Source organism: Notamacropus eugenii, chromosome 3 (genome assembly GCF_028372415.1).
Source record: "Notamacropus eugenii isolate mMacEug1 chromosome 3, mMacEug1.pri_v2, whole genome shotgun sequence".
NCBI classification, from domain to species: Eukaryota; Metazoa; Chordata; class Mammalia; order Diprotodontia; family Macropodidae; genus Notamacropus; species Notamacropus eugenii.
The window spans coordinates 271,512,936-271,538,211 of record NC_092874.1 but is presented as its reverse complement, the minus strand read 5'-3'; the positions used below and the strand labels follow the sequence as shown (position 1 = coordinate 271,538,211).

At 38.3% G+C, this 25,276-nt stretch overlaps 1 long non-coding RNA gene across 1 annotated transcript; it reads right to left on the bottom strand.

The window, feature by feature from the left end:
- Positions 1–506: 506 nt before the first annotated feature.
- On the bottom strand, positions 507–25,276 carry LOC140534462 (uncharacterized). The gene is made up of 2 exons (XR_011977320.1): positions 25,029–25,276; positions 507–664 (listed from the first exon to the last, which is right to left on the bottom strand). It is a non-coding gene; the product is annotated as an uncharacterized lncRNA (long non-coding RNA).

The window sequence follows — 25,276 nt, the reverse complement described above, 5'->3', positions numbered from 1 at the left end:
GTCATGGAGAGTTGGACATGACTGAAAAACAACTGAATAATATGCAAATGCAGAATAAAAAGGCATAGCAGGTTGTGATATGTGCCATTGGATGAAGTAGCCATATGGAAAAGATCACAGATACATCAACCTATTGAAATATTAGAGATAAACCTTTTTGGAGGGGAAAGAGCTGGTTTCTGTCTAGTTACTTGAAAATAAAGCCAATTCTCAATTATCTAAGTCAATGAGGGGGACCATTTGGTACCAGTAATAGAAAAACACATGCCATCTACCTGTTTGGCAGTAGCCCTCACAGAATCCTTCCAAATTCCTGGATAGAACCTGGCTGGTAGTTCATTTTCCTTTTTTTTTTTTTTTTCAACATTTTGATACATTTTGTTTTCACATGACAGATGCTTACCAACAAGTAAAGTAAGGCCTATACAAAATATATCTGCCCCCCGCCCCCAATCTGATCAATCTGATTGTTAACAAAGAAAAGGGGAAAGGCGGACTTTAACTTTGGTAGAATGTGGCAATAACATGTATTTGACCAGGGTTCTATGGACACTTATTGTTGATTTTAATTACATTTTCTTAGTCATCGGCTTCTTGTGGTTTTGAAGGCTTCTGCTTTCTTCACTCCATATCATGTTCCATAAAGTCTTCATATTCATCATCACTGTGAAGTAATTTCAACATATCAGAATTTTTTCAGGGGCAAATATCTTTGCTTTCAGCTCTTTGTTACAACAGAGAATGCTACATTTTTGTACATGGGTCTTTTGTCAGTAACCAACATGACATATAATCTTAGTGGTAGAAACTCTGGGTAAAAGAGTGTGAATAATTTGGCCACTTTTCTCACATCATTCCCAATTGTTTTTCAGAACAGTCACTGAGCCAACTCACAGTTGTACCAGCAATGAATTAGTATGCTTCACTTCCCACAACTCTTGCAATAATGATTTTCTATTTTTTGGCATCTTTATTAGCTTGAGATAATATTGACATGAGATAGATTCAAAGTTGTTTTAATTTTTATGTCTTTGATTATTAGCAATTTTGGACATTTTCAACTTATATTTGATAATTTGTTTTTGTTCATTGTTCCTATTCTTTAACAATTTGTGTATTAGATATTAATTATCTTAATTGTTTGGAATTACATCAAATTTCCTATAGGTTTTGGATGTCAGACTTTTATCAATTATTTAACGCCAAGGTATTTTTCTGCTCTATGGATTTTTATTTTTTTTTTTGATGCTAGCTGCATTGATTTCATTTGTGGAAATGTTTTTAATTTTATATAATCCAGGTTATACCTACTAGTCATAGATGTCCCACAGAACTAAGTCTCATTCCCTTTTCTTGTCTCCCTCTATACTGTAGCACTCAGGGATCTCATCAGTTCCAGTGCATTCAATGATCATGTCTATGCTAATGATTCTCAAATCTACTTACCCACCCTAACCCCTGGGCTAGTGTCTAGTCTCATATTTCCACTTAACTATTAGACAACTTGAACTAAATGTACTATTGACATATTAAATTCAACACAACTATAAGTGAATTCATTGTCTTTCTCTCTAAACCTTCCCGTATTCCTAGCTTCCTATTATATCTACCTCTCAGTCATTCAAGCTTGAAACCTTATTCCTCAGTTCCTCTCACCCCCATATCCAATCTGTTTTCAAAGCTTGTCGGTTTTACCTCGGTAGCATCTCTTGCATATGCCCCTTTCTCTCTTCTAACTCTTCTAACATTGCCACCACCTCATGCCTGGATTATTGTAGGTCTGCCTGCCGCAACTCTCTCTTTACTGCAGTCCATCTTCCAATCTTATCTGTCAAAATGATCTTCCTAAAACACCTAAAACTGTCACCCCACCTATCTGATAAATTGCAGTGGCTCCCTATCATCTCTGAGATCAAAATTTAAATTGTTTGGTGTAAAAAGCTCTTCATAACCTGCACCACTTTTCAGTTTTCTTACACTTTAGTTTACTCTCCCCCGCTACACACACACTTCAATCTAGTGACACAGGCTTCCTTACTTACCCCAGATACTCCATCTCCCAACTCCAGGCATCTTTACTGGCTGTTCCCCATATCTGGCATTCTCTCTCATCTCATCTCCACCACCTGGCTTCTTTCAATTATCAAACTAAAATCCCACTTTCTACAGGAAACCTTTTCTGATTACCCTTAAGTCTAGTGCCTTCCCTCTGTCAATCATTTCTCATTTATCTTGTATATAGCTTGTTTGTACCTAGCTGATTCCATGTTGTCTCCCTGTTAAACTGTGAACTCCCTAAGGACTGTGTTTTACCTTTCTTTGCCTCCCTAGCACTTACTTAGCATGGTGCCTTGTACCTAATAGGTACCTAATAAATGTTTATTGACTCTTATTTGTTGTTTGGCCTTTCATGATCCCTTTGATCTTCCACCTGTCATTAAGTAGGAACCTTCTGTTCTTTATTTTTTTATGTTCTGACTTTTAATATTTTAGATTATTTATCTGTTTGAAATTTATAGTGGTACAGGGCATGAGTTACTTATCTAAGTCAAAGGTTCACCACAGTGCTCTCTAGAAATTCCTTCTAAACCAATAGGCAGTTGTCCAGTAGTTTGGGCTCTGGAACTCAAGGCTGCCATGGCATCTGTTTTTAAGTCTTGTGAGTCTATCACATTCCACTGATCAACTTTTCTATTTTTTTAATCAAGTAATAGAACTGCTATTTTATTAATATAGTTTAGGATATGGTAACACCAAGACCACCACCACCTCCTTCCCATTTTACCTATACCTTGATATTTTAAATCTTTTTTTTCTCTAGATGAAATTTGTTTTTACTTCATCTAATTCTATGAATGATCCTTTTGATAATTTTATCAATATTGTACTGAAACTCTAATAGTATTGTTACCACACTGGTGCAGTTCAGCCATGAACATTGAATCTTTCTCCAATTATTTAGGCATTTTCTTATTTCTATTAAAAAATTTTGTAGTTCCATTTGCATAAATCCTATATGTGTTTCATTAAATTAATTCCAAGATATTTAATTCTTTTTGCTGTTATTGTAAATGGAATTTCTCTTCTTCCTGGGTTTTGATATAAGTTTTAACAAAGGCTGGAGCTTTTCACAGATTTATTTTGTATCCTCTAACTTTACAAAAATGATAACATTTTTTCCATATGTGCTCTAGTAAAGCATCAGATTGTCTACAAATAGAAATACCTTTTGTTCCCCTTGGTCTATGCTTATTCTTTCAGCCCCCTCACCCCCCTGCCCCGTACCATATTATTGCTGTAACTAGCCTTTTTTACCACTATATCAAATAATAATAGAGACAGGGCGCACCCTTGCTTTATCACTGATTTAACTGTGAAAGTTCTATTGTTTCTGTTGCCTTATTTGAACATCCCTATGACTCCAGGGGGTGCCACCATCCTCTAAGTCACCCAAATTTGCAACCTCAGCGTAATCCTTGACTTCTCTCTCTTGCACACTCCGCATATCCTATCAGTTATCAAGTCTTATAGTTTCTTTCTCTATAAATCTCTTGAATGTCTCCCATAGATTCAGTTATCACATAATTCCCAGATGTATTTATCTAGCCTCAGACTCTCCTGTGAGTGCCATAATCACCAACTTCCTATTGGACATGTTGAAAGCAAGACTCATTGTCTTTTCCCAAAGCCCTCCTCTCTTCTAAAATTCCCTGTTATTGTCCAGAGTACCACCATCTTTGAGCAGGTAGACGGCATAATGATTAGAGCATTAGCCCTGGAGTCAGAAGGACCTGAGTTCAAATCTGACCTCAGACACTTACAAGCTACATCACCCGGCCTCAATTTCCTCAACTGTAAGATGAGCTGGAGAAGGAAATGGCAAACCACTTTAATATCTTTGGCAAGAAAAATCCAAATGGAATCACAAAGAGCCAAACTACTGAAACGACTGAACAACAACCATTCTTCTGTTCCTGCAGACTCACAATCTCAGCATTAGCCTCAATTCCTTACTCTCATTCTTCCCATATAACTAATCTATTGCCAGATCTTGTCATTTGTATTTTCATAACACTTCTCATATATGTTTCCTTCTCTCCACATATAGCTACTACACTAGTTCAAGTCCTTATTATTTCTTTCCTGGACTATTACAATATCCTTCTACTTTGTCTCTCTGTCTTAATTTTCTCATCACTCCAAATCAACTTCCACTCAGCTGCTAAAATGATCTTCCTAAAGTAGAGGTCTTATCATGTTGTTTGCTCACTATTACAATAGAAAGTCCTTTGTCATTTAAAGCTCTTTACAATAGTGCCTTTTCCTTCCTTTGCAGTCTTCTTGAATTTCACTTCTCTGCATATTCTCTATGATCCATAAATACTGGCTTATACACCATTAATCACATTTGACACTCACTCCCATCTTCATCCATCTGCATTGGCTGTTCCCTGTGTCTGGAATTCTCTCCTCTCCACTTCCAACAGAATACCTGATTGCCTTTAAGATTCATCTCAAACACTCCCTATTCTACAGTAGCTCAGCACATTACCTGACACACTTCTCTTAAATTGTTTCAGTTACGTCCGACTCTTTGTGACCCCATTTGGGGTTTTGTTGGCAAAGATACTGGAATAGCTTGCCATTTCTTTCTGCAGCTTATTTTACAGTTGAGGAAGGTGAAGCAGAGTTAAGTGACTTGCCCAGAGTCACATAGCTAGTAAGTCTCTAAGGCCAGATTTGAACTCAGGAAGATGAGTCTTCCTGACCCCAGGCTCAGCATTCTATTCACTGAACCACCTAACTGCCCTTTACCTCACACATAAGTGCTTAATCAATGCTTGTTGCTTGTTGATTGATTAATAATGCCTGCTCATGGCTTAGGATTTTTTTAAAAATTATCATATCAAAGAAAGACTTTTATTCTTCATGTTCTTAAAATAAGCAAGTGCTTTATTTTGTCAATGGCTTTTTCAGTATCAATTGTTATATTAAAGTGAATTTTAATATTTTTGCTGTTTTTATTATTTTGATTGTTTTCTTTTTGATTACTTTGTTGTTAAAATATTATTTATTATGATTATCATGTTTCTAAAGGCAGGAAGCCAAGAAGCATTGTTAAGTGCTTACTATGTGTTAAACATTTTCCTAAGTAATGGTGACACAAAGAAATGTAGGGTGGAGGGAAAGCCCCACAAAACACCAAACCACCCAAACAAACAAAAAGAGTTCTCAAGGAACTCACACTCTAATGAGTGAAGTTGCTTGTCCAAAGTCACATAGCCAAAGTGTGCCTGTTCTCTAATGACTCTGCCATATGGCCTTCCTTTGACTACTTAGATATCATTCATATTGCTGTGTAGATGTTTAATGTTGATGTTGTTTCATTACCTATAATGCCTTTAAAATGTAGTTTTCTCTTGGTTTTTGTGTGTGTGTGTGTGTGTATCTATTTTTACTTTTGATGAGTTTGAGATCAGGTTGTCACTCCTGCTTTTTTGGATCAGGTTAAGACATAATAAAATTCTACTCCAAACCCTTATTTTTTCACTGTGTATGAATGTTTATGTTTTAAGTCTATTTCATGCATACAGCAAATCTGGGGTTTTACTGGTCCTCAGAACAGTTTGGATTTGGAAGCACTGATATGGTCTAACCCTATTTTACATGACGCCCTCTGCACCATCCCCATCAAGAGGCCATTCGTCTTCTACTTGTGTTCCAATGACGAGATCCCTCCATTATGAGACAACCCACTTTAGCTTTAGATCTAATTCTTCCTTAGTTTGACCTGAAATCCTCTATGTAAATTACACCCTTGACCTTTGCTCTGCCCTCTGGAGATAAACAGAATAAAAAGTTTAGTCCCTTTTCCGCCCAAAAAGGCAGCCTGTGGTCAAAAGAGCACTTGACCTGGAGTGAGAGGACACTTGAGTTAGAATCCTATTCCTGACACTTAATAGCTACGTGACTTTGGGCAAACCACTTCTGAGTAGCCATTTCCTCATCTATAGACTACAGAGCTGTTCTGAGTCTCAAATGAAATGGTGTGTGTAAGTCAGTCTGGAGCCAGACTGTCAAAGACTTTGAAGGTCAAGCTGACTGAGGAATTCATGTTTTATTCTAGAAACGTTGGAGAGCTTTAGGAAATGTTTTACGAAAGTAATTTTGGAAACTGTGGAAGATGGATTGGAGAGGGGAGAAACTGTTAACAGAGAGACCAATTAGGTTATTGAATTAATCCAGGCAAGAGAAATTAAAGACCTGAAGTGAGGTGGTGATTGTGAGAATGAAGAGGGGACAGATACAATAGATTTTGTGCAGGGAAAATTGACAAGTACTGGAAACTCATTGGAAAATGGGGAATGAGGGAGGCAGCCAGGTGACACAGTGAATACAGCATTGGCCCTAGAGTAAGGAGGACCTAGTTAAAATCTGACCTCAGACACTTGACACTCACTAGCTGTGCAACCTTGGACTTAACCCCAATTGCCAAGAAAGAAGGAAAGAAAGAAAGAAAATGGAAGATGAGAGAGGAGAAAGGGAAGGACCAAGGATGACTCCAAGATTGTGAATTTGGGTGACTGGAAGTATAGTAATGTCCTCTATAGTATTGGGGAAGTTTAGAGGTGTGGAAAGTCAAGATATGGAAGAATAATGATTAATGTTTTAGACAATTTAAGGTGACATCCAGGAAGACCTATCCAGAAGGCATGTAAAATTAGAGTTCAGGACCAAGATTAAACTCTGGAATATATAGATTTGGGAGTCATCTGCATAGAGCTAATAATTGAGCCAGTCACAACTGATGAACTCACATCTTAAGGATGTTAGAAATATTTGTTGAACTGAAATATATTTCCAGTCTCCTAGTTTTGTTAGTGATTTCACAATAAAAGCAGAAAACTCTTATTTTTCCCTTCTCTTCACTATTTTCTCTAAAGCAGACTGAAGCCTTAGGGTTAACCTGATCTAATGAAACTTTTTTTTTTTATCAGTTAAAGCCCCATAATCAGTAACTCCCACATCAGAAGGTCAGTCACATTTGCAAAGTTACTTATAAATAGTTGAATTAGCCAATGTCAGCTATCTGGAAATAGCTACCTACATAATAATGGCGCCTTGTTCGGTCCTTAGGGCTTTGCGGTGAATCAGTCTAAAGAAGGATTTTAGTTCAAAATTATAGGGCAAGTGGTAAGATTAAGATTTCAGGAAAATAACCTTTGGAATTTTCCCCTGATGAATGGAAAAATGAGCAAGAAAGATGTGCTCAATGCACTTTGTACAAAGGGGTCACATTTTACAAGGAAACAGCACAGTCAGGGTTGAGAGAAATCAGGCCAGCTCTAAAAGCCATCATATTGTGGGGAAAGAATTACCTGAATAAGTTTTCCAAACAGCTCTAATAGATTTTATTTAAAATAGGAAATATAAATCACAAATCTTGTATTCTATTTTTTCCCATCAGTGGTTCCCATGAGCTGATCTCCAGACAGGCAGGATTAGCCATAGCTATTTAGGTACATAGGTAGCAGTCAGTGATTGCCTATGATATGTCATTTCAAGGGTTCCTGGGAGACCTTCCTATACCCTGCTCAAAACTATCTTTCCCAACCGACCTGGCACTAATGCTAAGATTATCATAGCATTGTAAGTTGAGAACTAGTGGGGATTCTGCAGATCATTGATCCAACCCACTCATTTTAGAGATGAAGAGACTGAATCTTAGAGAGTTAAAGGTAGAAGAACCAGGAATTAAACTCAGATGGTCTGAATTTAAATCCCATGCTGTAGTCTATACACCAGTGTCTTCCCTGTTACAGCTGGGTTTTATTCCCATCGGTGAAAGGATTGTCCTGGCTAACCATGGTACAGTAGACAAAGCAATGAACTGGGAGACAAAGGACCTCGATTCAAGTGTCAGATCTGACTACTAATTATCAGGTTGGCTGTAGGCAAATTATTTAGCCTCTTTGAGCCTCAGTTTCCTCATCTGTAGATTGAACATTAAGATACTTAAACTTTTGTGTCATGGAGCCTCTTATCAATCTGATGAAGCTTGCAGACTCCTTGTCAGAATAATGGATTTAAATACATAAAATCCATAGGATTACAAAGGAAACCAAATATAATAAAATAAAGGTACATTTTTTTCCCCATCCAAGGACATAGACCCTCTAAAATCTGTCCCAAGTCTCTGTTTGTAATACCTACCTTGGGTTGATGTAAAGTGCTTTGTAAAACATAAATCCCCATTTAAATGAAAACTATGATTATTAATAATGTAAAAACTATAATAATAATTATAATATTGCATAACATGACATGATAATATAAACTATAATAATAAAAACATAGTGTTGATATTTCAGCAGACAAAAGTTCTACAAATTCCTGGGCATGAGAATACTCTCTACCAATACTAATGACAACCTTCTGTGCCTTTGTTAATAACTCCTGTGATTATAATTGAAGTCTACTACATGCTTTCTTTAATTAAGTGCATGACCAGAAATGAAGTAGGTAATGTTACTAGTATTACCCCAAGTTTGCTGATAAGAAACCATTACCCAGAGAAGTGAACAAGTCAAGGTCACACAGAATTAGAGAATTACTAGTATTACCCCAAGTTTGCTAATAGGAAACCATTACCCAGAGAAATGATCAAGCCAAGGTCACGCAGAGTTACAGAGGCGAACTGAGATATTTTGCCCAAAACAAAACAATAAACCTCACTCCCTGGTTTACCTTGACCCCTTCCTAAAGGAGGTGAGAGGAGAGGATGTAGCTAGAGTGACTGATAAATACCTGCGATAAATGCTGACCCCAAAGAAATTCTACCAACTTTTCTGTTTAGCCTTATTTGACCTTGTCATACTTGGTGGACTTGGTGTACCAGAAGTCTTTACCCTAGATGAGCCCATTTGTAATGGATTTTAGTGCCTTTGTCTTCCTCAGTATAGAACTACACAGATCCTAAGAGTTGTGGGACAGATATCCAGAGGTATGAATTATTGGGATAGAGGTTATTTATTAGCTACAGTGACATGACATTTCTCTGACCAGGATCTAGAAGGTAGCAATGAGATAGAAGGAGCATCTTCACCAGAAGGCTTATCTTCTATGAGTGACTATGACCAATGGCTTTTTTGCATGTTACCAATTAGCCCTGAGGTTAAGATTAACTGAGTATAAAATGTCTCTATTTTCTGAAATTCTTTTTTAAAATGGATAGAAATTTTTAAAGCATCCAGATTTAAGATAATTTTGTACCATTAAATGTCCAATCAGTTTCAACTCACCCAAAATGGATCTAAATATGTAGTATTGAAAAGAGAGGAGAAAAAATGTTCTTGAGTCACCAACCTAGTACCTGAGATTCAAGGTACATAGCAGCAACTTCAGGGGAAAATGGGATCTTGTGAAAGCAAACAGATCATAGGATCATAGATTTAGAATTGGAAGAGATATTAGAGATGATCTAATCCAACCCCTTCATTTTACACATAGGAGACTGAGGCTCAGAAACATTAAGTGCCTTGTCCAAGTTCATAAAGGTAATAAATAGCAGAGCCAGAAGTTGATCCCAAGTGCCATGACTCCTTTTCACCTTATCTTAATGCCTCACTTGAGTATAGAAGCATCTATCTAGATAGAGTCCATTTGGTAAACTCTAGGGTGAGGAAGTAGAAGCAATCTCAAAGCAATGTACATCAATGTGCTGGGTCACCAAGGTTTCCCCTAATTCAATTAAATTCAAGAAATATTTATTATATGCCAAGCACTGAACTCAGTTCTAGGGATAGAAAAACAATAGTTAAACAATGTCTATCCTTGGGCTTACTGTTTAATAAAGGGAGACATCATCCTTAGGTATATATAAAATAAATTGAGAGAAAAGTATTAGCACTTGAGAGGATTAAGAAATCTACTTTTATGTAGAAGGAAACTCTTGAGGTGAATTTTAAAGGAAAATTGAAATTCTAAGAGGTAGAGGTAAGAAAGGAGGGCATTCCAGGCATGGGAAACAGCTAGTACAAATGACTGGAGAGGAGATATCTTATGTAAGGAGGGTAAATTGACTAGACTATAAAGTTTGCAAAAGTAATGTGTACTATGCATTGAAAGGTACGATCAGAAGTTAAGAAGAAGACTGGAAAGATGAGTTCTGTGTTATACATATTGAGTTTGAGATGCCTACAGTTGGAACTTGAGTTGGAAATGTCCAGTAGACTGTTGGTGATGAAGAGGTAGAACTCAGACAAGGCTAGATATATAGATATATAGAGCTGGAAGTCATCTTCATAGGGGTGACATGGAACTCATGGCAGCTGACAAGATCACCAGGACAGTGAGTATAGAGGGAAAAGATAAAAGGACCCAGGACAGAGCCCTGGAGTATACTATCACACAAGAGGAGGACATGGATGATAATCCAGCAAAGAAAAAGGAAGATGGCTAGAGAACCTAAAGAGAGAAGTAACACCTAGGGAAAGATCAGGGAGAAGGACTGAGAAAAGACCTTCAGATGAGACATCTCCCAGATGGGAGAGAGCAGTTTAGATTGATAGATGAGGTCAGAAGGCAGACTGTCTTGAGTGATGAGGTCAGAAGGAACTGAGAAGCAGCAGGCAAGTAACTGGAGGCAATGATATAGGCATTTTTTTTTCTGGGAATTGAACTGTACAAGATATAGGATATTCAAATGGGAGATGAGGGAAAGCTAGGCAGAGAAGATGGTACATGAGATGAGTCTTGAAAGAAAAAGATTCTGAGAGCTACTGTAAGATGAGCAAGGCATACATTATGAGCATGGAGGGATAGATAGCCTTTGGAATCTAGAAATGGCTAGTAACTTTCAACAACACTAGTCCAGTTTGGCTAGAGTATAGACTTCAAGAAGAGGGTTATATAAAGCAAGGGTTGAAAGACAGGCTGGAATCAGATTATGGAAGGTCTTTAAATGTCAAATTGAGGAACTGGTATTTTATATTATGGTTAAAAGGGGAAAAGTGCTGAATTTCTAACACTAGAAGGGCCAGGCAAGTCAACTGATGTAAAAATGTGCTTGGTCCTTCAAAGTATTCTTAAATTCTGGTTTTTCTATCATGATCAGTCTTGTTCCTTAGGGAGATTATTTTGGAACCTACTGAGGGACAGATTAGAAAAAGGTCTTCTCCTCAACAGCTACCTTCTTCTCTCTGCTTTCCCTTCTTCCTTTCCCTCCCCACACCCATTATTCCTAAATGACATGTGTCAATATATACTCCCCTAAAGCCTCAATGACCTTCTGGAAAACTTTGAAGACCATAATGCCTTTCCTTGGACATCACTCTCTTTTGTTTGTTACCTGTCTAATAGCATGTAAGCTGCTTGAGGTCGGGGCTGGCACTGTCTTGTTTTTTTTATATTTGTGTCCCAGTTCTTAAGCAGTGAGTGGCATATAATAAGCCCATAATAATTTAGTTTTTTTAATCATCCATTCATTCAAGAAGACCAATTGAGAAGTTATTATAATAGTCCAGGCAAGAAGTGATAAAGACTTGGACCAGCGGTGGTAGATTTGTGTGTGAAAAGAAGGGGACTGATACAAAAGATGCAGTTTAGGTAGAACCTATAAAATTTGGCAACTGATTATGAAAGAAAGGTAAGGAAAGAAGAATTAAGATTGGATTCAAAAATCCATCTCAATTCTTCCCTCCTTACCTTTGATATCCAATCGAATAAATACTTCCTGAATACCTACTATGTGCCAGGCGCTATGCTAAGCCTTGGCTTGCTAGAAAGAATACCCTTCAATAAATCATACTAGAGTGTGTTAAGTTTTGTGCATGGACTCTTTCATTTCTTCAGAGTATGGCAGATGGCTCAACCACAAATTTGCCTATTTGCTGTTAAATGGTGAGTAAAGTGTTCAGGAGAGTCTGATCTCCTCTCCTACCTCCCTCCAAATTCCCGGCAAGTCCCCAGACTAAGTCAATAATAAATACAGTTTGTGCCTGGGACTATTCTCGAAGCATTTCTAGCTTGACAGGATTCGATGAGTATCTGTGTTACTGGCATAAAGCTTAAGCACCCAGAGTTGCCTCTACACTGTTATGAGATATCAGGGGATTTTTTTCCATAAGCAGCTACCTAAAAAAAGAATGTTAATTGACTAGGTGAATGAGTGAATAAGAGTAGGAGAGACTGGCAGATATTACCAACTTGGGGAGGAAGTCCCTTCTCTCTGATGAAAGTTTCATATCTCACCATCTTCCTATCCTCACCCCCAAACCTCAGTGACAATAACGCTTCAAAGAAACTAAAAATACCTCTTCATTATGGAGACCTCTGGAACATTTCCCATTTCCTTATAGATTCTAAAAACAAGCCTGTTGCAGTTAAAGGGGCTTACTGGGTCTTGGGCATACAAAAGAAAACTAAACCAGAATGGAGTAGTTCTGGGTAAGTCTAATATATTTACTCAACAGATGCTTAATAAAGCACCCACTCTGTGCAAAGACTAGTAATACAAAAACAATATACAAATTGGTCCTTGTCCTCAAAAAGCTTACATTCTACTAAGGAAAATTTCTGTAACAAATATTAGAAGAAAAAATATTAAAAAGTCTCAGAGGTTAAAATGAACTTTTATTTAATCTGATTTTAGGGACTGTTTATTACAAATACTCTCTGTCTCTCTGTCTCTCACTCTGTCTCTATGTGTGTCTCTGTGACTGTGTCTCTTTCTGTGTGTCTGTCTCCATCTCTGTCTTTCTCTGTCTCTCTGGGTCTCTGTCTCTGCCTCTCTCTGTCTATGTCTCTCTCAATTGCATGTGACTCAGATAAGCAGTCTCTTTCTTGCTGGGGCATGTCATTTGGTTGATGCCAATTTGGAATGCCTCTATCAGGCAGAAAGAGAACTGGATGCTAGGGGATTTGGTTCAGTGAAGAACAAATCCCAATCAAATCCATTTGCTTCCTGACGTGTAAAATGGAGCTTGGGAGAAAGGCAATCAAGTGAAAATGTAATTCTGAACATGTTAGGAGGAGAAAGCAGCATATGGTACCGACTAGCATGCTTTCTGTGTCCTCAAGATCATAGGCTGCTGTTACCTATTCTTTCAGCTCTACACGGAAAGTATTCTGTGTATGTGAGGCTAAAGATATTTGCATCCAGCACATTTTATTTCTGGTCTTTGGCAACTAAATAAATGCATTTGTTGTAAAATATGTCGAGGATGTTTGGGATAGTGGAAAGCCTGATTGGAAGTCCAGAGACCTGAAATCTCGTCCTGGCTGTATGATCACTCAGTCAGTCAAAAAGCATTTATTAAGCGCCTACCATATGCTAAGCACTGTGCTAAGTCCTGGGGAAATCAAGAAAGGCAACTTTTCTTCTCCAAGAAACTCATGAAGGAGATAATGTGCAAGCAAAACCAAGGAATTCGGCTCCATCATTTCTAAGATCCCTTCCAGCTGTAGGTCCACAGCCCTATGACTCCTTACTCAGGAAAGTCCCAGTACAAAAACACCTTTCCCCCAGTGCAGAGTTCAACCTCCTCTGTTTAGGAGACTTAGAGAGTTTCCTGAGGCACAAAATTGAATGAGTAAACTCTGATACCTCAGCTAGTGCCCGGGATGGGTTTTGAAATCGAATTTTCCTGACTCTACCAATTTGTTTGGTTGTTCATCCTTTGTGTTTTTGAAGAGGACCAATGACATTATCGGTCATCTCTTGACTCGCCTGTGAGCTGGATTTAAGTGAGTCAGAGTTGCACAAAGTCGTCAGTCTCCCTCTCTCTTCCAGAGTCACTGAAGTCCAGCAACAAGACAAAAGTCAGAATAACTGGTGATGACCAGGGATGCAGCGGATGACCTTGGAGCCTTTGATGTCTGACCAAGCTCTAAGCCTTCCACAACACCTGCTTCAGCAGCCTGCACGGCCATTGGTACAACAACCACAAATTTAATAGCTAAAATAAAGAAGCCTTGTATCATTCAGAGCAAGATGTTTTTTAAGTGTTTAAAAATGAGATTTAGACAAGAGTAAAGAGGATGGTCAAAATCCCTTGCCTAGTTCAGCAAGAAATCCACTGTCTCTAAGCAATCAAAGGAGATTTTTTTTTTTTTTTAAGACTGCTAAGTTACGAGTGATGATTCAATTTTTGAAAGCCAGCATGACATAAATAGAGTTTGGAGTCAGGAAGACCTGAATTCAAGTCTTTCCCATGACCTCTAATTAACAAAGAACCTGGGTCTTTGTGACCTAGAACACATCTCTTCACCTCCTTTACCTTTAAGGTTATAAAAGGTCAAGTAGAAAATGGACTTTCTCCTTTAGAAATTTCCCACTTCAATGAAAACTCTGGCCCAGCCTATCTCCTATCCCTATTTGCTTTACAAAAGGATTTCCCTCCCCCCCATCTAGGCTTCTTCCAGAAGTATTCAGAAGGATTTCAATTTACAAATTTTACTTTACACAAAATAGGGTGGTGCCTTGGGAAAACAAAAACTGAGTCACAGGACTAGAGTTTGAATCCCAACCCTTCCACTCACTATCTTGGTGACTAGAATTTCATCCAGGCTCAATGAACCTTTAGAGTTTATGTCATTTCCACTCACAATTGTGTATTCATTTTTGTTTTCTCATTTAAATTTGTTGCTGGTGTGTGACTAAACTGGAGACAACAGAAGATGCCCCATATGGTTTGATAGCTCTTAAAATTCCAAATCAAAGATCCAACGTCCCAATCTTTCTCTTTTTTTAAATTTTCCCTTCTCTCAGCACATAGTAGGAGTTTAATAAATATTTAATGACTGATTTCTCATTCCAAGAAACGGTAGAAATTTGCTCTTTATCTGAAGCAGGGCTTGGATTCAGAGAAAAATATACTAGATATCATTTTAATTACAAATTTCATTTTTAACTAGTAAGAATTTATTTCCTCCCCCCACCTCCTCAATTTAAAACCCTTGAAACAAATGTACACAGTTACCAAAAAAGCCATAACCTTGAAAAAAAAATAGCTTTGCTCTAACAGGTTCCAGCCATACTCATTCGGTTCGCCTTTCATTATTTGGTGGTATTTTTTGTCGTAGTTGTTTCCCACTCTACCCCATCCCCAACCCCTTCACTCTTTGCCTGGCCTCATCACAGCCTCAGGAATTTAGCCAAAAGTGAAACCACTCACCTTGTATTGCGAGGATTGTTTATCCAAGGACCAAATGTGTGGCCTGAAACAATACGAATGTGCCCACCTCAGCCCTAATCTGAGTCATCTAACCTTCAACTTGTGTAGATGTGGGGGCCCCAGGGGGACCTGCAGGCAGAGGAAGGGGCTTATCAGAATCTGTCACCGAATACCTCTACCTCCAAAATTAAATCAGACACAAGCGTGCAAATACAGCTAATTACTCAATAGCTGTCATTTGCAGGGCCAAATAGTTCCAATTTATGGAAAGCTAGTCTTAGAAGCAGAAAAACCCAAGTTCAAGTATTGCTTCTGATACTCTCTAAGTAAACCTCAGATCCTGGTGTTCTTAAGACTGTGAGACAAAGGTGCCAACCTACATTGGTTGAGGGAACCCCCATTATTTGGGTGAACCTTGTATCAATAAAATCACAAGTTCCAGTCCCCATACCCAAAATTCACACAGTGCTTTCCTCACCACAACCCTGTAGGGTAGGAAATGTACATTTTACTATTCCCATTTAACAGATGAGGACCCAATAAAGAAAGAGGATCATAGAGGGCCCCCCCCTTTTTTTTAGATGCAGAGAACAGAAGGAAAGCCAAAAGGAAGCAAAGAAGACAAGTAGGATAGTTTTGGGGTTTTTGGTTATATATGTTCAGTCATATAAAACCTATTACTATATTAGTCATGTTGTGAAAGAAGACATAAATCTAAAGTGGAAAAAAAAACCACGAAAAAAATACAGAAAGTGAAAAATAGTATGCTTTGATGTGCTTTCAGATTACATCAGTTCTTTCTGGGGAGGTGGGTAGCATTTTTCATCATGAGTCCTTTGGATCACTGTATTTTTGAGAATAGCTAAGTCATTCACAGCTCTTCATCATACAATGTTACTGTGTTTAGTGTTCTCCTGGTTCTGCTCATTTCACTTTATCAGTTTGTGGAAGTCTTCCCAGGTATTTCTGAAATTTGCCAAGCAGGGTAGTTTTTAAAGCTACAAGTTGAATGTATTATATATTGAAAAAGAAAAACAAGCTACATATATTAGAGACCTGCAGATTTCATGTACAGTTGTCTTCCTCCAGTTCTATGTGGCTGGAAATGCTAATTTTATTTGGTGTTTGCTAAGTTCGGGATAAAAATAAGATTTTAAAAAACTGATGAGGATGTTGAGGTTTTGAGAGGCAAAGGAACATCCCCAAGGTCACCCATGGGGATAACTGGTCTTGTAGCTCTGAGTCTAGTGTGTTTCCTGTATAAGTAACCAAAACACCTTTAAAAAATCTTGTTTGAAAGAGACAACTAGGTATTGCAAGGCATAGAGCCCCTACCTGCAGTCAGGAAGAGCTAAGTTCAAACTCTGCTTCAGACACTTCCTACCTGTGTTTCCCTGAACAAATCATTTAACTCCTCTCTCCCTCAATTTCCCCATATGTAAAATGGGAATAATGGTAGCATCTAATTCCCAGAATTGTTGTCAATCTTCTCATCTGTAAAACTTGAATAATATTAGCACCTACTTCCCAGGATTGTTGTGAGGATTAAATGGGATAATGATTTGTAAGCACAGTTCCTGGCACAGTAGGTCCTATATAAATGTTGGTTATTATTAACTACAACAATAATAATAGTAATAACAAATATTCATGATACATATAATATATATACTATATATGTGCACATATACATATATATGCATATGTATATATAGAGAGAGAGAGACAGAGAGAGAGAGAGAGAGAGAGAGAACATAGAGAGAGTTACCAATGGAAATTCTAGTAGTAATGCCATGTTCTCATCTATAAAATGGGAATAAAAATAATAGTACCCTTCTCCCTGGGTTGTTGTAAGGACCAAATGAGATCATAACATATTCAAAGTACTTTGCAAACCTTAAAATATCATCTAAATGGTTGCTATTATTGGTGATACAAGTACTCCTCCTCTTCACAATAACCAAAAGTGACAGTTGTCTCAGCTTCTTGATAAATTCACATACAAAGGTGAGAAAAATGAGATAGGCTCACTGGAATGTCATGGGATCATAGATTTTGAAGCTATAAGGGAACTAAGAGGTCATCTGGTCCACCCTCTACATTTTATAGATGAGGAAACTGAGGCCCAAAAGAGTTAAGAGACTTGCCTAAAATCACATAGTTATTAAGCATCTGAGGTAGGATTTGAACCCAGGTCTCCCTGATTCCAAGTGTAGTTTCCCTTTCAAGAATTTGATAATAATTTTAAATATAAAATTCAAATGTTTAAAATTTCATTCTCAATCACAAATCTCAGAAGTGATTGAAGGCATCACATGACTTAGAGTCCAGTCCTCCCATTTTACAGTTTATAAAGTAGTCAGACAAGATTTGGTCTATTTTTGAAATGGACCTTTTAAAATTGCTGAGTAAAATGTAGTTGACCTATAGCTAGCAGGAATCCGCTGCCAATTTCTGCTACCCTATTTTACAGGATGGGCTGGCATGAACTGAGTGGCTTTGCTGAAAGTCATGTTGATAACTAAATACTGGGCATAGTCATCAGGAGTAGGCCAGCCAGCTTATTGTATCTAACAAAGATACATGGTGGGCTTGAGTGGGCTACTGCAATTACAAATGAGAAATGGAATATTGGGGAGGGGAAGGAGGGAAAGAATCACTCAATGAGTTAGAAAGAGGGCCAGTGCATATCTATGCAACAAGATAAAGACCAATAGAAGGGTCGCCCAGGTTGCACAGCATGACTACATATTCCTTGAGAACTACATATTCCTTGAGACTGTCCCAATTTTCTGTTTATGGCCTCGGTGCTTAGCATAGTTGTTTTTTTCATTGTTTTTCAGTCATTTTTAATCATGTCTGACTCTTTGGGACCTCATTTGGGGTTTTCTTGGCAAAGATACTGGAGTGCTAAACTCCTTTTACAGATGAAGAAACAGGCTAAGAGGGTTAAGTGACTTGCCGAGAGTCACACAGAAAGTGTCTGAGGCCAGACTTGAACTCAGAAAGATGAATCTTCCTGACTCCAGGCCAGCACTCAATCCACTATACCACTTAGCTGCCCTAGCACACTGCTAGGCACTAAGTAAATGTTTCCACATTCACGGATGCAGAACCCACATCAATGAGAGAATCACAGAAGCAGCTAGGTAGCTCAGTGGATAAAGTGCTGAACCTGAAGATGGTAAGAGCTGGGCTCAAATCTGGCCTCAGATCCTTCCTAGCTGTGTGACCTTGGGCAAGTCACTTAACCCCTTTCTGCCTCAGTTTCTTCAACTGTAAAATTGAGATAACAATAGTGCCTACCCCCCAGGGATGTTGTGAGGATCAAATAAGATAATATTTGTAAAGTAGCTGGCACATAATAGTTACTTAATCAATGTACATCCCCTCACCTTATGGTAATGATTACTATAATGCTATATCAACTATAATAAAAATTTAAAATGCTTTATGGTATGCAAAGTGATTTGCATACCTCAACTCATCCATATGATCCTCACAAACAGCCGGTGCTTTTTTCAGCCCACTTTATAGACATGGAAACTGACTTCAGAGAAGTTGAGTGATTTGCCCAGAGTTACACAGCTGGTAAACATCCACAGACGTTTTGATCTCAGGCTTCCTGATTCTAAGTCCATCAATGCTTCAGGTTCAGTACTGTCTTGGGAGTCAGGAGGTATAGGTAGGAATTCTCTTCTGACTCTAACCAGTTATGTGACCTTGAACAAGGAAGGGGGCTGTACCAGGGGGTTGACCTTAGAGGTCTCTTCTGGCTCCAGAACTATGGTCCCAAGATCCACTGAAGTATTTGGACCGCATAAATAGTGTTTGTGCTAGCCGGCTACAATAATAAACTTGATAGTACTTTGTAACATGTTAGTGGTTGTTATTAGAATACAAAAGACATTTTAAAAAACCCCAAAAAACAAAGCCTCTAGGGAACCTTATAGTACAGTGGAGGGGAGGGCAGGAAGGGAGTGGGAACCATAAAACTCATCTTCAATTGAGTAATAATGTGTTGACTGATTATTTAATTACTAAAGGGAAGTATTTGGAAATCAGGACCATGTGATGGGCTCACCTGGGCATATCTAGGAAGGTAGTATGTACATATTGTGGTGGGGGCAGGTATTAAGATGATACATTAGCCTTCTTTTTCTTAATAGTTTCTGACTCCTTTTGAGTATCAATAGTTATATGATGCAGTGATTTGTAACACTGAGTTTTACTCAAAAGTCATTTTATCTTAATTCAGTGATAGAAAGGCATGTGCATTCTTTCACTTTTTATTGATTCTTGACATAGCATCTTTTTGTGAAATAAAGATGAGAACCCAAACTCAGTTTCACTCTGCTGTCCTGTGCTTTTTGGAAGATGGAGACAGGGGAAGCAGACCTGCAATTTCATTGGTATAACTGACAGACCTCTACCCTGAAAGAGATCAAAGAGGCAAAAAGTCCACACGTACAAAAATATTTATAAAAAAGTTTCATTGTAGCTCCAAAATGGTAAACTAAAAGGTTTTCCTCCTATTGGGGAATGAAATTATGGCATATGAATGTCATGGAATATTTTTGTGCTGCAAGAAATGACCAAATACCCTGTTTCAGAGGAAACTGGGAAGACCTTTATCAACTGATCAGAGGGAAATGAGCAGAATTAGAACAATTTCTAGGACATTATAAAGAAAAACTGCTTTGAAAGACTTTAGAACTCTGATTGATGCAATGATAAATTATAAGTCCAGAAGACCAAAGAAAAAACTTGCTATCCACTTCCTGCCATGGTGATGCAAAGAGAGATGTACTTATTTGAACATGGCCATAATGCTAATTTGTTTTTCTGGATATGTATTTCTGGTTTTTTTTCCTTTTTTAATGGTTCAGTGAGGTGAGAGACAGTGAAAAGGAGAGATAATAAATGCTGGTATTTTTTTAAAAGACTTACGTGAACTGATGAAGGGCCAAATGAGCAGTACCAAGAGAATATTGTATACAGTAACAGCAATATTGTTTTAAGAATGACTTTGAGCAAAGAAGTTATTTTGAATATTATAAATACCCAAATTACCTACAAAGGACATATGAAGAAAGATGCTACTGCATCCAGAGAAAGAACTGATAAATAGAAATACATATAGAATAATTTTACATATATGTAAAACTAAATTAAAATTAGGCATATGTTAAATTAAAATTTGTATTAATAAAATTAAATTTTAATAACATTAATAAAATTTTTATTAATAAAATTAAAATATATGTATATACACACATACCTATTTGGGTCTAATGGTAGACCCCCCCTCTAGGGCAGGGGAGGGGGGAGGGAAGAAAAAATACATTTACATGATACCTTGGTTGTATATTTCTGAGTTTCATGTGCAATCACCTTTCTTTATTGTACTCTATTATAGAATATATTATGCTTATTGCATTCCGTAAATCAAAAATAATTATTTTTAAAAAGATAATGTATTGGAGAAAAAACTTTTTCATTGTGATGAATGAGGAAATTTCTATGCTAAGAAGCACCGGTTCTTCTACTTAGTCTTAGGTGCCTGGGACCCTGAGAAGTTAAGTAAATTGCTCAAATACACACAGATAGTATGTATGTATTGGAAGCAGCATTGGAACTCAGGTCTTCCTGACTCTGGGGCATACACTCTGTCGACTGAGTTCAAATATTGATCCTAGTACCAAATGCCAGTGTGATATCACCATTTTCTTCTGAATCTTAGTTCTATCATCTCTTAAATGACTTACTAGACCTAGGCAACGAAGAGCTCTAAGGCTTGCCAGGTGGTGCGACAGAGAAAGCCTTGGATCTGTAGTCAGAAAGACAGGAGTTCAAATCCTGCCTTAGATACTTATTAGCTGTGTGATCCCAGGCAAATTACCTAACCTCTGCCTCAGTTTCCTTAACTATTAAATAGAGATAATAACCACATCTACCTCACAGGGTTGTTGTGAATCTCAAATGAGATGAGTAATAAATAATCATGAATAATCAAATGGGATAATATTTATAAAGCACTTGGCACACAGTGGGCTATAAATAAAGGTTTTGTTCTCTTCCTCTTTGTCTATTATTATACATGTGATTTAGTAGCCTTAGAAAGGAGGCAGGAGGAGAGAGGGCTACTTACTATAAAGGCAGTCTGGCAAAAGAATGCTGGCAGAACTTAGATCATCAGAAAAATCAGAGTTTAAATTTTGCCTCTGATACTTACTATGTGACCCTCGTCAAGTACTTTAGCCTCTCTGGGCAAATTTCTTAATTTCTCATGGTCTCAGTTTCCTCTACAACAAAATGAACATAAGAATGCCTGCACAACCTACTTTCCACAGTATTTTTTGGGAGGTGGGGGAAGGCAATCGAGGTTAAGTGACTTGCCCAGAGTCACACAGTCAGTGTCTACAGTTGGATTTGAATTCAGATCATCCTAACTCCAGCACTGGTGCTCTACTCACTGCACAGCATTTTTAAGGATCATAAGGAGATAAGGCACAAAACACTTTGCAACTCTCAGAACCCCTTATAGATGGTACCTACTATTATAACAAATTTATCGATAGACTATGGACTTAATCCTGCTTTAAAAAAATTATATACGTGCAAGAACCATTCTCTTTTGCTTGTTTAAATCCTACCCCTCCTTGATTTCTATTTAATTCAGCCTTTCCTGTCATTTCCTAAATAAAGTACATTTAAGTGATTACCGGGTGTCCCTCCCCAGGTCCCTCGACAAAGAGATCCCACAGGAGCCCAGGTAAACTCGAGGGTTTCCTGGAGTCTGCAATTGTCTTTATTTTCAAGTGACCTTCTATTTAGCGGGACTTTGGCGCCGAGTCTTGTGCTTTCATGGGGTGAAAAAGCCCTTCCTTTCCTTCGCAGGTCTGCAATAACAAGAACTCTGTGGGGGAAGAGGAAATGAGCAGCGTCCTTAACCAGAACACCCTGTACCTTTCTAAACATTAACCATTGTTAAGAGACCGCAGTGTGCAGATGTCCTGGCCGCAAAAATCAACAGCTGGAATCAGGCATTACCTGCAGATAGCCAGATTGTACCACAAATTTTGCTTTAATTTCTTTCAATCTCCTTACAGAGTTAAAAAAAAAAAATCTCACCTCTCTCTCTTTTTTCTAGCTCCAATTGTCACACTTCTATCTCTCTTTTGCAATTACCTGTTGATCTAGCGTGCTAAGAAAACAATAAAGGCCTCCTGCATCATTTGTCTAAGGGAGAACTGGCACAGTGCCATGTGTAGCACATCCTCTTTGCAAAATGACTGGAGGAGTGGAGAGGCAACTGAATTTAAAAAAAACAAAAGCCCAGTTTCTGCTTCCCCTCTGTTAGAAAGGGTATCTATTGGAGGGATCTGTGTTTGCATTTGGGGAACTCACTTAGCTCTGGTTACTGTTTGGGTTTTGGCCTTTTAAATTTCTTCTTCTTATTGCAAATGTGAAATGTGAAAACTGAAAATTGGCTGATCCTCCCAAAGAGCCTAAGACATTAGAAGTAGATAGAGAATATCAAAATCACAACCTGCTTCTAGAATATCCTTTTTGTAAAAACGAACATAAAAAAACAGTTTTATTATGACACTGCTTCCAATTTAGTGGCTGCATTTGCCTAGCACCAACTCCTGGTGTATCTGTCAGTTCTCATACTAGTGGAGAGAACTCTGCTCAGGGAGACCTGAGTTTTCAAAGAGTCAGTCAATTTACAAGCATTAATTAAGCTGAAAGGGACTTCAGACACCATCTAGTCCAAGGCCTCTTTTCTCTTTACATATGAGACCCAGGGAGATTAAATGTTTTGCTCGAGGTCAGTTCCAGAGGCTAAATTCCTGGAAGATATGAGAGCTAGCTAACCTGCTCCAAGGAAAATTTTTAGCTTTTTCACATCCTTGGGTTCCACATCACTAATCACACTTTCCTGGTCTGTCATCATCCTTGGTAATGACTGTGGGAAAATCTATGATTTGCCATTGATTTCTCTCATCTTTCTCAATTCTGTGTTTTTCAGGTCAATGATGTCTTGACACTGAAGAAAGCCAACGTGGGATGGTGGAGAGAACACTGTTCTTAAAATCAGGAGACCTCAATTTCAATCAATCAGTTAATCAACAAGCATCTATTAAGTGCTATCATGTGCCAGACTGACATTTAATAGCTGTGGACTTTGGGCAAGTCATTTAATGGGTCTGAGTCTCAGTTTCTTCAGCTATAAAATGGGGGTAATAATTCTTAAAAGTAATTTCCTCCCCCAAGGGGTTGTTATTGGAAAAGTGGTATAAAAAGTATGGGCTATTTTTCATCTTCCCTAGCATTTTATAATTTTAATTTGCCAAGCATTAGTTGTAATGAATATTTCAGAACATCACACGTTCTTAGATCCACAGCTGGAACGGTTCTCAAAGGCCATCTAGTCCAACCCTTTTGTTTTACAGATGAGGACACTGAGGCCCTCAAGACCAGATAATAAATGTCATTTATCTGGATGTGTTTATCAATTGAACATTCTGATTGCCTGAAAGTTGCAGATAGAGAATAAAAATAGACAATATAATGCATCACTAACTTCAAAAGAATAGGAGGAAAAAACCAACACCATTAAAACCATCCTGAACATAATCTGATCTTTTGATCATAGTTCAGAAGGTATGGTAAGATCTTATATAGGATCTGCCTTCCCTGCAGCTGCCAAAATGATCTTAAAGCAGTAGGACTGACCATGTGGTTCCCCTCTTGCCTCTAGGATTTGGCATTTAAAGTCCTTTACAGTCTGGCTCCAGTCTATTCTTCTAGGTTTACTGCATGTTACCCTCCTTCGCATGCTCTATGATCCAGCCAAACTGGTCTAATTGGTATTTTCCAGACCATCTGCTCCTTCTGTCTCTGTGCAGTCTGTCCCTTGTCCATGAAATTCCTTCCTTCCTCTTGTCTGACTCTTAGAATGCCTGGCTTCCTGTAAGGCTTCACTTCCTAGGAAGCCTTTCCTGGTTCCCTTGTTTGGGAGTGCTCAAACTCGCCTCAAATTATTGTCTACAAACTTTTCTCTGTTGTGTTGTATCCCTTCTTTCCAGTAGAATGTAGGCTCCTTGTGGTCAGGGACTATCTTTCCTTTTTGTCTTTATATCTGGCACATAGTAGGTGCTTAATAAATGAATTGAATTTTATCTCCATCACTTAGCACATTTAAGGGAGGGGAGGAAAGGGGAGAGGTAGAAGGGAACTAGACATGTGTATATGTGTCAAGTGACTTGCCCAGGGTCATGCAGGTAATATGTGTCTGAGGCCACATTTGAACTTAGATCCTCCTGCTGACTTCATGGCTGGTACTCTATCCATTTTCAGCACCTAGATTTGTGATTTCACTTTAGCAAAAAGAATTCCCAATGAGGAAACTATTCACCAAAGCAGTTCTTTACCAGCTGCTCTTTTAAAGACTTGCCTGGGGCCTTGAGAGGTTAAGTGATTTGCCCAGCGTCACACAGACATTAAATTTCAGGGTCGGAATTTGAACTCGGATCCTTCTGACTCCAAAGACCCCTTTCTGTTCACTACGACATGGTCTGAACATAGCAGGTGCTTAATCAGTGTTTGTTGGCTTAGATTGGACTGGATCAGAGTATCTCAAGGTCATCGATGTGAAAGTCAGTTACTATTGTACACAACTTACTGAGATCGGATGGAATCCATACTGGCCCCATGACAGGGTGGGGAAAATGTTGCGGATATTAGTCTCTGATATCATCTTGTGTGTTCGCCACGTGTTTCCCTCTGTCCCTGAAGCATAATACAGACTGGGAGACCTAGTACTAGTGAAAAGGATGTGGTTACCTGAATTGGAGGGCTGTTCTGAAGGTGGCAGATACGTGGGAGGACTCTCTGTCAGGGAGAAAACCAGAATAGATCCAGTGGCTCGGGCCGTGTTACAGTCAGGTCAGCAGTAGGACCGGGGCAGCAGGACATTTGGCTCCGGTGGTAGCAGCCCTTCAGAAATATCACTGATCTGGGCAGCCAGAGCGTTAGGAAATCTGTCCATTCTATTTCCCCTATCAGGATTTCAGATCGGAACTCTCCCCAGC